Genomic DNA, 16298 nt, shown 5'->3' on the forward strand with positions numbered 1-16298 from the left:
AAATTAAACATCATCCATATTACAGACATGTTAACCTCCCAAAAATAATGCTCCAGGATACATCTCACAATGGAAATACATCAAATAAACAGACAGAGATCTACAAACACAGACCCCCAAAGCACAAGACACGTACACTAATACAATCATGACCAAAAGGCAGAAGAGTCTGAGGAACTTCTCTATCGTATCTTATCCTATTTATTTATCGTATGTTACTTTTTTTCACATGCTTTAGAAAGATATTCAGCAAATACAAAAACAAAAACAGCAAATCTAAACCAGGAACGTGAACTTTTTTATATAATATTTGTCGTAAATCATGATATATATATATTTTAACATATTTTTCACATTTGTAATAATTCTTAAATAAACCTCAAATATTGGATCCTCATATATTTATGTTTAGTATTTGATGATGCTGGTGAAGCCAGTTTTAAAATGAACTTTAGTTTCTTCTAATTGGTTTTCAGATGGGTTTTTTTCAGTTTAGTTCAACTCATAATAAATCTGTTTTCAGTTCCTGGACACACACACACACACACACACACACAGGTTCAGCTGACTGACTCAGGTCTTGTGTTCACATACACACTGCAACCAGGAATAAACTGTGTCTAAATATTGTATATTTGTGACATCACAAATGGACAGAAATCCTGACAGCTTATTTCAAATGCAGAGTTTCTGAATACGGGCTGTGTGTATTTCTCTGTGGATTGAGTGTTTCAATACTTTCACAGTATTTATATAGAACTTAAACCTGCTTTATAATAAAAAATATATATATATTTTATAATATGGGACCTTTAAGACTAATCAAGTGGTGCTCCTTTAACCTTTAGTGCTGCTGCTACCTGTCGGTTCTGGTTTCTCTGACCCAACACTTTCTGCTCAGATTTCAGTGTGTGGATGCTTCTTTTTCTTTTTATTAAATACAATTCCTGTAAAAAACAGAATCATTATTTTGTCACCGAAACTTTTATTTGAAGCTCATCAGGACGTGAAGTTCCTCACACGGTCACCTCCACCTAGCCAGCTGTTCACATGAAGACGGATATCAATGACAGACAGGGTCTTCTTTCTTCTTCTCTGGTTGTCTAATCACATCCAGCCCCCCCCCCCCCCCAGCCTGAACCCTGCCTGAACCCTGCTGCTTTAATTAATCTCACTGACTTTGTTAATTATTTGTTTGGCTGGCTGACTGCCTGTGTGTGTGTGTGTGTGTGTGTGTGTGTGTGTGTGTGTGTGTGTGTGTGTGTGTGTGTGTGTGTGTGAACACGTCCCTCTTTGAAGTATTTGGGACGAATGCCACGGCTGAAACAACCTCGGCACTGATGATAACCTCCAGCAGAAGAGGAGGAGGAGGAGGAGGACGAAGAGGAGGAGGAAGAGGAAGAGGAGGAGGACGAAGAGGAGGAGGAAGAGGAAGAGGAGGAGGAGGAGGAGGAGGAGGAGGAGGAGGAGGAGGAGGATTCCCTCTTTTTCTTCTTGTGATGTCACTTTCTTATCGTCTGTATCCGTGGAGAGAGAAATGTTCTTCTTGGATCTCCAACAGTTTTTCACAACATTAAAGGAGGAGCGACGGTGACCAGGTTAACTTCAGGTTCTAGGAGCGCTCTGTAGACGTGTACTGGATACAACACATTCACCATGTGTGTCTCAATGAGGGTTTCTACTGCAGGTTGTGACACATGGCCTCTCGCCGGTTTACCTCCAATTCTGAGCATTGAACACAAACAACGAGCCGACTGTTTGAAGAGACGCCCAAAAGAAAAGAAAAGAAGGAGAAACACATTCTCGTTTTAATCATTATGAAAGACTGAAGAAGAATCTGCTCTCATGTCTGTGGATGGACGGATCCATCTGGACCCACCAGGTCTCCTCTCATCTGGACCCACCAGGTCTCCTCTCATCTGGACCCAACAGGTCTCCTCTCATCTGGACCCACCAGGTCTCCTCTCTCTTCTAAAGCCCTCAGGTCTCCTCTCTCCACCCTGCAGCCTGCTGCTGCTGCTGTGAGCTCATCAAAGGTCTGGGCCGCCCGGCGTCACAGTAGCGTTTGCTAATGGATCCTCCCTCTCCAGCGGGGCAGGAAGCCAGACCCCCCCTCCTTCACATTAAGAGCCCACGCACTCCAGATCCCCGATGAATGAACCTCACACACCATGTAGTCTCCTGTTGGCCTCCATTCACTTAAAGCCTCGACCAATGAGCTCAGGAGATTCTGGGGTTTTTATCTTTTAAATAAAGTATATAGTATATAGTGATTTATATAGTGCATGTTTATTTATTTTGCACAAATTATGACTACACAAACATAATAAAAACATAAATAATAAAAAAAAATAATAATAATAAAAAAAAAAAAAAAATAGTAACAAAAAATAAATAATAACAAAAAATAATAGTAACAAAAAAAAAATAATAACAAAAAAAAATAATAATAACAAAAACACAAATAATAACAAAAATAAATTAATAATAACAAAAAGTAAATTAAAACAAAAAATAAATAAGTAATATATATATATCTCTGAGAACATCTTGAATGTTTTCATCCCGTTCTCTCATCATACAGGAACATGGCTGCTTTGTTATGTGCCCACCTGGCTGGTCAGTGTTCTGAATAGATGTAATCATGTGATTGGTGGATAGAGGTAAAGAGGCCTGGGGGTGACGGCTGGGTTAAGAGCTGGCTAACAGCGGATGAAGGAAGGCTTTGGGATGGAGAGGCTGAACGGAGAGTAAAAGAGGGGCAGCTGGAGGCCTTTTTCTTTTTCTTGAATGTTTTCTCTCTTCTCCCGACTGGCTTCGGCAAGGGTTTGATTGACGGATGGTTCATCCAATCACCTGCAGCGGCACAAATGAAGGTCTGCAGACTGTTAAGGCTCTAAATAAAGAGTTTATTTCTCTTTTTAAGGCAACGTTTCCATCTGTAAGATCTTCCTCAGGAGAAAGAGAACAACACTTGTAGAGGCAGTAATCAGCTCAAATCATGATCACCTGCTGGTGTTTCTATGTTCTGGAGAACTGTGATGGACTTCTTGTGGTGTTTTATTTCCTCCTGCTGTTTGCTGACCAGCAGGTGATAATAATCTGAGCTGATTACTGCCTCCAGGTGTGTACTGATTATCTGGCACCTGAGTATCTTTGACTAGATGTGAGCTCCCTCTTCATCCAAACACCTGCCAAGTACTTTTTGAAAGTCTCTGCCCTTTGACAAACAGTTTCCAATGACGTCTTCTCAGACGGTTCTGCGTAACAACAAGCGGAAACCTCCGGCGCTAAAAAAACAACGCAAAAGTGCCAAAAAGTGCAGTTCCTTGAATGACCTCTCGAGGCCGGCTCGTATTATTCCATCTCAAATGGTCACTGCCTTCCATCCCCATGTACCTTCACTCCTCTCCCTCCTCCTCACCCGTAAGGAGGCTCCCTCTCTCGGGTAGATCTCTCCCAGTAATCCCTTGGATCAGCCCCCCCACCCCTTCCTCTGCTTATTAGATCAGGCCCTCCGTCAGAAAGCAGGATCTGGGGTCTCATTGTTTGGCCCCTGATTAAGAGCTTCTCACACCGGAGGATCAGGGAGTGAAGGAGAAGGGAGCCGGGAGCCGGGGGTAAAGAAAGAGAGAGGATCTTTTCTTTCTTTTTGTCTGGGGGGGGTTATGGGCCACATTGTTGCTCACAGAAGGCTTCTTTTAAAGGTATAGGCTGGATTTAAGGGACAATGGGATGTTAGACGATGAGGGATTTAAACCTTAAGCTCGTACTTTTAGGGGCCTGTGGCCGTCCGTTTGTCCACTATACTCGGAGACGTGCCGGTCCGTCTTTAGATGTGAAGTGACACTGAAGGCAACATCTCAATATGAAGTGATTGATCACATCAAAACATCTCAATATGAATTGATTGATCACATCAAAACATCTCAATATGAAGTGATAGATTACGTCAAACCGCGAAGGTATTTTGAATCATTCTCTTTCTTTTAATCACTCTTTGCAAATTAATGTTATGCATGTTTAAATGAACTATAAATTAGTTTTTCTTGTCAAACTTCCCTGAAGAATCAAACAGCGTTTATTCGACTAAACGAGTGGAGTTCCACAGGGTTTTGTGTTCGGCCCATTTGTGTTTTTCAAATGCAGAAAATATTGCAAAACGTGCATTCGCTTTGTTTACGGACTATTTCATTGTTTTGTTCTGTAAATACTTAAAGGTAGTATTGAAAGTGAAACGGTTTCGTGTAAATGAAATTATATACAATTTGAGTAAAACTGACTTCCGGTTATGGCGGCGTGCTGAGTAGTTGTGGTTAGCCCTGCTCTGTTGCTTATCTTGAAATTAATACGATCTAAGTAATCCAAATCTTTGTCAAAAAGTGCTGAGGCAAGGCGTCGCGGATAAACTTAAAAAGAAGGCAAAGCTTCTTGCTACCAAAGTAGAAGACTTGGAGTGCAGGAGCCGGCGCAACAAACATCCGTTTACTGAGTATACCCGTATAGTATAGTATATCCTACATGGAGTAATGGATGGCGGATAATCTGAACATTTTGACTCCCGTTCTGGAGAGGGCTCACCGAATAACGAGCCGAAGGCCCGGCTCTGCTCCGAGAGCTTTTATTGTGAAATGCCTCAACTATAAAGACAGAGAGAACATCTTTAGAGCTGCAAAACCAAGAAAGTCATAGTTTCTTGTAGTTGAAAAAGGAATAATGAAGTCTGTTGGGAGTACTGGCAGACTGTTCAGGGTCAGGGGAAAATATCTTACTGCTTATTTTTGACTTTGTGATCTATTATTTATTGATTTAATTGATCACAGCACAACAATAACAACATAAAGACACAATAGAACCATTGGAGCAACTTTGTCTCCTAAAAAATACATTTATATACTTCAGATTTATAACAGCAAACTCATCTTTTCATCAACATAATGCCACCCTGTCTCCTAAAACAATATGTTCTCATGCAACTAAACTGCTTTCTCAATTACGGTCGCAACTTTTTGATATTGTTCCTAAAATAATTCAAGTGTGTGCAACGTGTCCAAACGTGTGGAAGAGATCAGCGGTATCTGATCTTGAGCATCTCGGAGATGAACTGATGAAGCTTACTGTTTGTCGGGTTCATTCAGCCCCGTCCCACAAAACGGCGTACGAACAACACGGTTATCGATAGTCATTTTGTGTGCAACAGGATCGCCTTTGTTGCTTTTGGCGTGTCACGTGTATACGCCATCCGCGTCAATATGCTACGCTTAGAGCTAGAGACATAGAATAAAACGTGAGAGAGACCGCAGAGTGTTCATGTCCCAAAGTGTTGTTGAGTTGTTTTGAAGTTACATTAGTTTTTTGACGTGTTTTCCGTTCTGATGTTACGTCGTTTATGTACGTATTTTACTTAGTTAACGTAGTTATTTCAAGCCCGACCATGATGTTTTTCCAAAACCTAACTAAGTGGTTTTGCTTCGTTAAGCCCATGGCTTATAAATGACACGCAAAAAGCTTTAAACGCGGAAAATATATCGTTATAAATACGCCTTCCCATGAGATCTGGTTGAATAGTACATGCGGTGAAATATGTTAAATTGCGTGAGTCCAAGTCTGGTATTTGTTTTAGCTTTTCCTATTCTTCCAACGTATATTCATATCCAACGTCTTGTTCCTATTTCTGTTCACGTTGTGCAGAGTTGTGGTTCATTCATGTTTTTTTCTGAGCTGTGGAGAAACGCTCAAGGTCTGCAAGGTGTTTTATATTTTGTCTCACAATGAGAATATCCAGTAGCATAAAAAAGTAGAACCTACTTTTACAAATGAACTGAGAAGACAAGAAAACAATGAGGAGATCTTAAAGGACAGATGGAAACCTAAAGGGCTGTTACATAATGAATGATTTTTAATGACCCGTATCAACAACAGCATCATTACAACATCAACAACAGCTGGTCGTGAGAGAAACACAAAACACAAAGAACTTTCTGAAAGAAGTAAACATGTAATATCACCCTCCTAAATATCTATACGTGGTTAAACAACAAAGTGGTGCTTGTTTGTGGCATCATCCTCCTGTTTTCTTTGAGCTGTTTGAAATGAGAGCAGGGAGTTTGGACAGTAAAGTGAGTGTTTAAAACCATGAATGTCAACAGTTGTTGAATAAACTACCAACCTGACAGTCCCTGTGTATAGATCTACTGGTAATATGATCAGTTTGTGTTCATTTGCCGCTGCAGAAGGCCTTTGCTTATCAAATAACAGCCTCTTTTCATGTGATGAAACAGAAGTAAATCCCGTGACTCCATTCAGGTCCAGACTCATATTGTAATTAGCCGTGATTGTGAAGAAAGACGTTAGTTTGAAGGGACAGTGATGCAGCATTCCAGAGGGATTGAGAGAGAGGCCATGTGGGAAAAGCAAACCGAGGTGTTAATCTCAACCCACCCTTCATGTCCCATCATCCTCCAGGAGGAGGGGGGGGGGGATGTATTCTTAATCCCAGGCATCAGCTCATTCATTCCCCGACATGAAGCGGGCCCTCTTCACCATCACCGGACACACAAAGGGTTAATTAATGCTGGTCAAGCTGGAATGTGAGCGGACGATAGTTGTTGTTCAGATGTCGATGATTATGTGTCGGAACGCCTCCGTACTTTGCTTTTAGGACGTGTGTGTGTATTTGTGTGTGCGTATGTGTGTGTGTGTGTGTGTGTGTGTGTGTGTGTGTGTGTGTGTGTATGCGTGTGTGCGTGTGTGTGTGTGTCCATACCTCACTATCACTAGCGTGTAATTCTTTAAAGACACACACACATAGAGGTGTGTTCCCGCTCGGTGACAGACGGACAGAGAGAGTCGGTGACAGAGACGGAAACACACCTTTCTCTCTGAGTGAGGATGAAGAAGACAAACAGTGATGATGATTAAACCTGGAGACTGAAGGCCTCTGTGGATGTGTGATGCTCAGTCGAGGGTAAAAAACAACAACAACGCAGAGTGAAGAAACACCTGGGAGAGAATCTGAGCCTCCATCAGATTCACCTCTTTCTGAGGATACATCCACACTAATACCTAACTCCGTCACTGACTGACGGAGGGATGAAGTTACACGATTGGTCGGCCGAGTGTTGGAGCTTCCTCATTGGCCGTTGCTCTTTCAAAATGAAAAGGCAGAAAACAGTCCTTTATGCAAATGAGCCCGTCCAGTGCGACGCGTCCGGTTCACTAAACTTGGACCACGCCGGTCAATAGGCGATCTAGTTCTAACATGAAACCACATTAAGCAGTGGCATCATCGCCTATTTCTCTCTTAAACTGTTTTCAGAAGTAGATTTTGATTGTTTAGACGGAATAACAGAAAGTTTATGAGCAGACCGCCGTGTCGTTTCCTGTTTGAAACGGCGAGCAGAAAACCAGGAACCAATCAGGTCAAAGAGGCAAAGAGTACAGAAGCAAAGAGAGGAAACTCTGGTGGTTTTTTGACAACAGCCACTGCCGCCATTTTGGACTGTTTCTGCTGCTGTCAGCTCTTTCTTTCTACATAGAGTTTGCCTTTTAATGGCCATTTCATTTCATTATTAATATCATTTATATTTATTTTAGACAGAGAAAGGTTAAGAAACGTGTGATAATTAGTAAATAATAGTAATAATCCACAATTAAAACTCCGTACTATATTCATTCATGGAGCTCTCCAAGTCACTGCATGTTCTACAACACTGTCCGGCACATATTTCAGAATAAAAGCCTTGTGTTAACAAATGAAGGAATTCTGTCCACAGAAAAAACAAAGCTTGAGGGCTTTTATTTTGAAATGAAAGCATGAAGTGTTGATTTAAAAATTAGTATTTACTTTTTTTTCTTCTCCGTAACATATTCTACAGATAGACATTGAAACTGTAGTAATGTAGCTGGTATCATGTTAATATACAGTCAATAGATCACCTTCACTGTCCGTGACATATTCTACAGATGTCTACACATTGAGCTTTAGGATATATACTCGTCTGGTACTTTAAGGCTTCACCTCGTCATTAGTCCATTGCTGTACTTCCTCCGTATATCTACTTCCTCCGTTTGACGTCTGGGTGTTTTAGTTTTAAATCAGCGTGGCCGTCGCCGTAGACAGCGTTGTGTTTATTAGACACCGGAGATGGTTAGTTGTTGTTAATAAAAGTGCCTTGCTCAAGGGCATATCATTGGTAGCTTTAAAGAGGAGGAGGATGAAATCTCTCTCCCCCCATTCCTCCTTCTCTCTTTCCCATCCCTGACAAAAGAAGGCCGTCTCTTCCCTCCACCCCGCCGTCATAAATATCTCAGTTCAGAGGTTGACAGCTCAAAGCTTGATTCATTTTCACGCATGTACATATTTGTATTGGATCGCTGTCAAAAACAATTATAACGGTTCCTCCAGGATCTCGCCCCCCCGCTCCCTCCTGAGAGGCGTCTGCTGTCAAGACTGCTTGGATGATTTTCTGGAGTCGGGGTGTCCACATCTGTGCCTGATTAGCACAACAATAAGACCCAGCACCACCCCCCCGACTTAATGAGAAGGCATCTTCAGCCGGGGCTCGAGGACCCCTCTGACAAAGACGCTATACAACCAGCACACAAGTGTTTTCCTCCACATCCATTAGGCTCAGACCGGCCACCGCTGCACAGCGACCTTTATCAGAGAGGGAAATCACAAATGTTTGTGCATATTCTACGCAGAAAATGCTTCTTTGTGCTCCGACCGTATGTAAACTGGAAACTAAAACGAGGCTAGACGTGGAATTAAAATGAAAACATTACTCACGGCCAGAATTAGAGAGAGGAAACCTGGCTCGCGCCGCCGCCATCGATCTGGTCGTTTAAACGGCAGCTTGTGATGCTCGCTCTGTTTTTCTAAAAGTCAAATTAAGCAGAAAACTTTCCCATGTGTGCAGCCTGTTGTTAAAGGGTCACCTCCCTGAGAGGCTGAGAGGCCTTTTGTGTAAATGTTACGTAAAATTACACAGGAGATGCTCTGAGACTCACAAATATAACAGACGCACACTGTATGTTTAAAGTCCTGGTGTTCCACTGACGCTGTCTGTCAGAGCCGCTCACTGGGAGCAGACAACAATGGCTCTGTCATTATACCACCGCCTCTCTGTGTGTGTGTGTGTGTGTGTGTGTGTGTGTGTGTGTGTGTGTGTGTACGTCTATCTTTGGGAGGGCCAGTTTGACCTTGGGAGTGAGGACATCTTGGGCTGTTGGAGGGTTAAAACCAGGCGACATGAAGCCGACACAAGCTGTTCTTCAAACGGCCACTTGAGGCTCCAAAGGCGAGTCAGTCCCCAGAGACCCCCCCGATGTTCAAATGTCCAACTTTACAGCAGAAATAAACATGTTTACAGCCTGGTATAAAATCATCTCTATAGCTGATATGACATGCACAGAGGCGTTGATGCTCAGTTTATTGTTCGTTGCAATATGCTGCGAAACTCCAGGAGGCGTACAAACAAAATAATCTGTGGATCAGCAAGAAGTCAACGAGTGTCACCGGAAAGGAAAGCAGGCTGCCTGGCAACAGTAGTAAACACTAAACACCGACGTACGTACCGCCAAACGGTGCATTTGTGTCCTGTAATTATTACTGTCGCTGACCTCCAAGAGTCTAAACTACTTCCTGTCTCTCGGTGCTTCCCCTCGGCTCGCCGCTCTTTGAGTCAGCAGACCTTTTTGAGCTTTTACTAAACAAGCTCTCAGATTCTTTCACAGCAGAAAGCCTCTTCTGTCAGGGTGTTTTCTTTCAAAGGTTTTAATAACATGTGACTGTCCCTGTGGTCACGTGACTGTCCTTGTGGTCACGTGACTGTCCCTGTGGTCTCTGAGTGAACAGTCGTAGAGACGTCTGTACAGGTCAACCTGCGCGGCCTGTCTTCCCCCGAAGGCGTCCATGTTGAAATGAAAGGCGCAGCGCTCGCAGGTGCACGACAAACCACCGCGCAACTTGCGGAGCTTTCACGCCGGCTTCACTATGTCAACTATAAAGCAGGCTTGAGTGATGATTTAGAGGATTATTTTTGTATCAGCCTCTATTTTTTAGATGATTGTTGCATATTCTACCTTTAAGGTTGAGTGAAGTTTCAGCCTGACGAAGACTTTACGAAGTTTTAGCTTCAGTTTAAGGTAAAGGCCAGGGTTAGGCATTTAGCAGTGATGGATAAGGCGCCAGTAAACTCGGTCAGAACTGCTTGACAGGCAGTCCAATAGCCGATAGTCCAACAGCACCGCGTCCTCCCCTGACTAGAAACACTTTGGATTTCCGACAACACATCGTTTTGAACTACTTCTGTTTGAGCATAACCCAATGGTTACGGTCAAGGTTAGAGGCTTGAGAACGTCATGAGGGAAGTACAGAAGTACGAACGTGTGTGTATGTAGCATCACAGAGAAATGTCTCCTTCATAGAATTCCTTTATTTTCCATTAATTCTACATTTAAGATCAAATCCTAAAAGTATTATTTGGAAGCTGATCGTCCACTTTAATATCTTCTACAATCTACCGACAGAAACTTTGTTGTCTCTGCATAGTACAAATAAAAAACTGCAGAGAGTAAAACGGATAGTTTGTATGGCGGTGTTTTGTCCATGCCTTTAAACACCTTGATGGAGCATCTGATCCTGAAGTTGTATCTGAATATGAACATGACCGTCTGTAGGAGGAAGAGATCTGCAACTGTGCTGAAAGTGTGCAGGAAAACCATGAAGGCTAGAAAGAAAGCAAGCGTCTGAGTATAAAAGTATTATCCCTTAAAAGTTATTAATCAAGATCACTCACTTTTCTCTTGATTTGAAACATTAAGTAGGTATTTTTCAATCTTTAAATTCAAAAGAAGTTGCTTTCATATTTGTGGATTCATACAGAAACGCAATCGGTGACCTGATTCCTCTGACGTCTGTCTTTGTCAGTATTTCAACGCCCAACGTCAGCCAAGTTTACCCAGCCCGCCTCCTCCTCTGCTTGTAAATGGTCAATTAATCTAAATCTCTCAGAGTTTATTGGTCTCCGTTAGCTAAATGAGTGTAGACTTCTCCTCCCTCTTTGGGCTGTAAAATGAAAAACAAAACGGCGTTAGAAGAAGAGGCTTGCTGATTGGCGCTGGCGCTCTGTGTGGCCTGGTAGGAGTGAGGGGAGATGGTGGGGGGGGGGTCGGGGTCGGGTGGGCGTCCCAGTCAGAGGGGACTTTTATGAGCGCCTGTAATCACCAGGTGTTAAACTCAACAATTAGGAGCTGCTATATTGTCGCTGGTTTATGGTGAGAGAGGCTCAGTCGGTCTGAGCCGGAGAAAACACACAAAGCTGAGACGTGACGTTTGTGGTGATGAGTTGCAGTTTATTTACACCCATGTATTGTGTCTGCTCTGCCTCCCTTTACCTCCACTCATCTGGTGATCTACGTAGCGACAGTAAGGTTCATTAAGAAGATCATACTCACCAACCTTGAGACCTGGAAACAAGGGAGGGTTGCTAAACCAAAGAGGGGCGTCTTTGAGTTCAAGAGACTTTGTTTCCTTCATTCTGGTGACTTCTATATTCATCAGTTTTTATTTATTTATGCTCCTGTTTGAGTATTTCTTTCTCTCAGTTCTTTCCATTTCTCTCTCCTTCTCTCACTCACTGAAGGTCCAGACACAACAAGACAACTGACCTCTGAAACACGTTATATCAGACGACTTGCGCCGCGCCACGACGACTTTTCACTGCATCAAGCAAAGCCCGACTTTGGGCGCTGCACGCTGCGGCGAGTGAAAGTTGGTGTAGCTCTGTTGTCGTCCAGGAAGGGGAAACAAATTATCATAAATCGGTAGAAATACGGGAGAATTGTGACGCCGGGAGGAAACCGAGAGAGAGCGATGAAAAACGGGAGTCTGCCGGGAAAATGGGGACGGTTGGTGAGTATTCAAATCTGAGCTGCCTGAAGCAGCTTGAAACTGAAACTAATCCGGCTAGTTCAGGGGTCAGCAACCTTTACTATCAAAAGAGACATTTTAGGCAAAAAAAAGAAAGAAAGAAAAGTCGTAATATTACGAGAATAAAGTCAAAATTTTACGAGAAAAAAAGTAAATAACACGTAAAATTCCTACTTTATAATATTATGACTTTATTCTCTAGATCTCAGATTTATTTATTTTTCCTCAATGTGGCCCTAATACTCCGTCGTACCGTCGTACCATAGACCTACAACAATGATCAATAAAAATGAAAATGTAAACAAAAAACAGTTATCCATTTCCATGTTTATAAATCCACAGGGAGCCACTGGAGAGGAGCTGAAGAGGCTGCTGACCTCTGGGTTAGATAGAAAGATACTAGTGCTGCAGACCCGGAGAAAACTCCTTCATACTCAGCGGACGTTCAGATTGAAAACAGCTGCATTAGAAAAGAAATAGAAAAAGATATAGCGTCAGTTGGTTCAACCCTTTCCAGATCCCACCGGTGCCGACGCAGTGGTCTCATTGAAGTGAATGAGGAAGCTGCATTTTTGACGCAGTGCTAACTGAACATGACCCTAATCGTCCCTCCTCACACACACACACACACACACACACACACACACACACACACACACACACACACACACACACACACACACAGCGTGGTGTCAATGAAAGGTATGGTCCACACCTTAACCCTTAAATTACAGGTGTCTTTAGCTGGTCCACTCAGGAATGTTGTCTAATTAGATAAAGTGTCATTTAGGACACGCAGCAGCAGCTCATCGTCTTCAGCTGGACGCCTCTAAACCGCCGCCTTCCTCTCTTCACCTCACCTGACTCCTCTTTCTCTGATCAGGTCTCTGACCTCGTGTTAAATATTTCTGGTTTCACTGCGAGCAGAGAAGTAAGCTCGTCTTTCTCTTTGGGTATGTTGAAAAAATGCATCTCCCGGAGCAGCGGTTTCCTCCCCTGACCTCTGCTTATCTAACCTCACCTCACCCTGCCTCACCTGATCCGCCTCCCTCAGGTGACACCGCTCACACACCTGTCACCCAAGGGTGCTCGGAGTTCAAATCACCTCAGAGCAAACCGATCCTTCTCCCTTGACTGCTGCAAAGACCAAAATGATGAGATCTTTTAAAGTTCATGATGTAAGGTCAACACCTGTAGAGCTCTGTGGTTTCCTCTTCAGGAGAGCTGCTGAGATAAATCATTTTCCTTTAGTGAACTAATGGCTCAGATTTATGGAAAGGCAGCGTGCAAAGCCAAACAGAAAGAGCTGCCAGAAACATGAGCTGACCGCACCCGGAAGGATTTTCACATGATTTTGCTGAAACACTAAAAAAATGCTGAGAAATGAAAAGTATTTGTTGTTTCAGTCCGCTCGCACGAAAAGGCAATGCCACGATAATGCACGAGGCGTTTAGCGTGCAATACCAACGCCTTTCTTGCATTTGGTGTGTCATTTATACGCCGTGTAGTCTGTAGTAACTGCAGTGTAAATGCTCCACGTAAATATGCTCAGAGCTAGTGACGTGGAATAAAAAGAGGGAAGACTGTTTATAGTGGGCGGGTCCATCAAATGCTCGACTTTCAACCAGGAGGCCGGTGTAAGTTACGTTCATTTGTGATGTATTTTCCATGCTTATGTTATGTTATTTACGTATGTTTTTTACTTCGTTTATGTACTTATTTTAAGCCCAAACAAGTAATAAATCTTTCTAATCCTGCAGACGTTACTGTACTTTTGCTGCGTGGCGTACAAATGACATGCAAAAATCTTAAAATGCGTCCTCATGACACGCAGAATATCCGTTTAATGTCGTGCTATTTAAACGCCTTTCTACAAACATGAAGAAGTCAAGATTATCAAAAATTGGCCGCGAGACACTGAGAAACAGTCCGCCAGAAGACCGAGACCCAGACCGAGGCTGGAGCGAGGGCTGGGAGGCGAGGTTAAAGAAAAACGCCAGTGCGCCGGCTCCACGGACCCAATGGATGCCGAAGATCGCCTGAATAATTTTATACTTGAAAGTCAAGCTTCTTTTGCTTCATGCTCCACTGAGCAACTTTCATAGGAATGAACGGGGCCCTGCCTCCAACGCTGGATCCAGTTCTCTTTATACATCCATGTTCCACGCACTCTCCTTCCTTGTCGATACTTGCTGCCTACATTACCCACAAGGCAACTCAACCACAGACGGTTCAGTCAGAGTTTCAGGTGTGTTCTGTTAGTAGCGGCTGACATAGTTTCAAGCCTCTAGTCTGCAGCAGAGATCACTCCACACCCACATGTTTTGGGGGGGATTTTCGAACTTCTTCAGCGCGTCTTCAGCGCCAACCAACGCTGACTCAAGTGACATCACTTGAGGCAATTATCAGACTTTATGTCTCCTCCTTTGCACAGCTTTGTCTGGAGTCACAAAAGACTTTTTATATTTTTCTTCACATATACAGTTGTACTGCCCAAAGACCTGTAAACAGACGGATGTGTGAAGTCGCTCGATAAGGAGCCAGTGAAACAAACAAACCCTCCACTAACTGGGAGCTTCAACTGCTGCTCACATTCTCCTGTGAAAGTGTGTGTTCAGTGTGTAGTCGCAGACCAGTGACGCGGGGCAGGTGGTCAGGGCTGTCCAGCTGAGCCCTCCTGGGAGAGAGCTCAGGTCACAGAGGTCACAGGTCAGTGTGCATGTGTTTGCACATGTGTGTGTGCACGTATTGTAGTCTATAGGTAGGTGTCGTGTCTAACTGACTTGCTGTCATCGGTGAGTACCGACCCACAGCTGCAGAGCGGCTGATTGGTCCTCTGGGAGACCAACAGAGGAGCTTTTTGTCCGGTCAGACAGAGCTCACACTCACTACCAGCTCTCTCTTTTTGGGATTTTTAAAAACAAATATTGCAGAGCTGGAAGATGAGTAGCCGCATCCAATCAGGGACGGGAAGCAACAGGATTCATGGGAAATGTGGTCTTGGCTTTGAAACATCCAAGAAACTAAGGATTTCTTAATCTGGATAGGATGCTAAAGACTAACTTGCTATTATTGCGCTCAATGCTAGTTGATATTATTACCTCCTATGTTTTTGGTTGGGTTTGTTGGTTGGTTGGTTTGTCTGTTTGTCAGCAGGATTATGGAAAAACTGCTGATCCAATTTTCATGAAACTTGGTGGTAGAGTGAAGCATGGGCCAAGGAAGAAGCCAATAAATCTTGGAGCAGATCCGAATCATGGAGCGGATGCAATGGACCTTCGAAACAATGGCAGTTTGTTTTCGGGATAATTCCGATAACGTCAGAACTATTGCATGGCACCCGTGTACTGGTGACACCGTTTACCAAGTAAACGTTGACTTATTTTAAGTTACATACATAACTAAGTAACCTAACAAACACTTATTTTAACCAGCAAACCATGGTGTGTCACATGTTTTAATATTCTGCTTCAATCCATATTTGTTGGCATTTAGCCTTTCAAAAACAACATTTTCACCTCCAGGGCTCCAGCCTCGGTGTGAAATACATTTGACTGTGCAATATATCCTTTGATGCAATATATACAGTACCTCAAGTGCAACTACCTTTGTTTGCATTTTATTTATTACATCTACCCTACCTATTTCACAAATCCATTTACCTCTGTTTACATTACATCTACTTTACCTATTTTATTCCTCAAGTGTAATACCCTGTTTATATTTATTTATTACATCTACTTTACCTATTTTATTCCTGTTTTATTTGCTTTATATAACTGTGTGTGTGTTTCACCTGTTATATGTTTTATCTGCCTCATTTAGTCGTGTCAAGTATTTGTTTTAAAGCACTGACCAGAAGTGGACACTGTGAATCTCGTTGTATTTAATACGATGACAATAAAGCTTTCTATTCTATTCTATTAAATAGGACTTTTTTCCAACTACTGGGGTTTTGGAATAATGCGCCATCGGAACGATTGCATGGCACCATGGCGTACTGGTGAAACCAAAAGTAAACGTTGACTTATTTTAAGTTACGTCAATAACTTAAATTACCTAAAAAACATACTTATTTGAACCACCAAACCACCATGGTGTTTTACTAAACTTAAACAAGTAGTTTTGTTGCATATTTGTTTTGTTTTGTTTGAATTAAAATATTGACCATGTGTTTAAAACTGTGACCCGAAAATATGCTTCCCTCGAATCGTAATTGAGAATCACTGTTCAGTTGTATGGGAACTTCATTTTCAGGAGACAAGGTTGCTTAAAGCCCAAACTGCCTCTTCAAACTGCTCATTATTAACCTTCACTTAACCGTCACTCATCCATCAGTAACACTCCATACTGTATATAAATG

The sequence above is a fragment of the Sebastes fasciatus genome, chromosome 16 (genome assembly GCF_043250625.1).
Source record: "Sebastes fasciatus isolate fSebFas1 chromosome 16, fSebFas1.pri, whole genome shotgun sequence".
In the NCBI taxonomy this organism is placed as follows: domain Eukaryota; kingdom Metazoa; phylum Chordata; class Actinopteri; order Perciformes; family Sebastidae; genus Sebastes; species Sebastes fasciatus.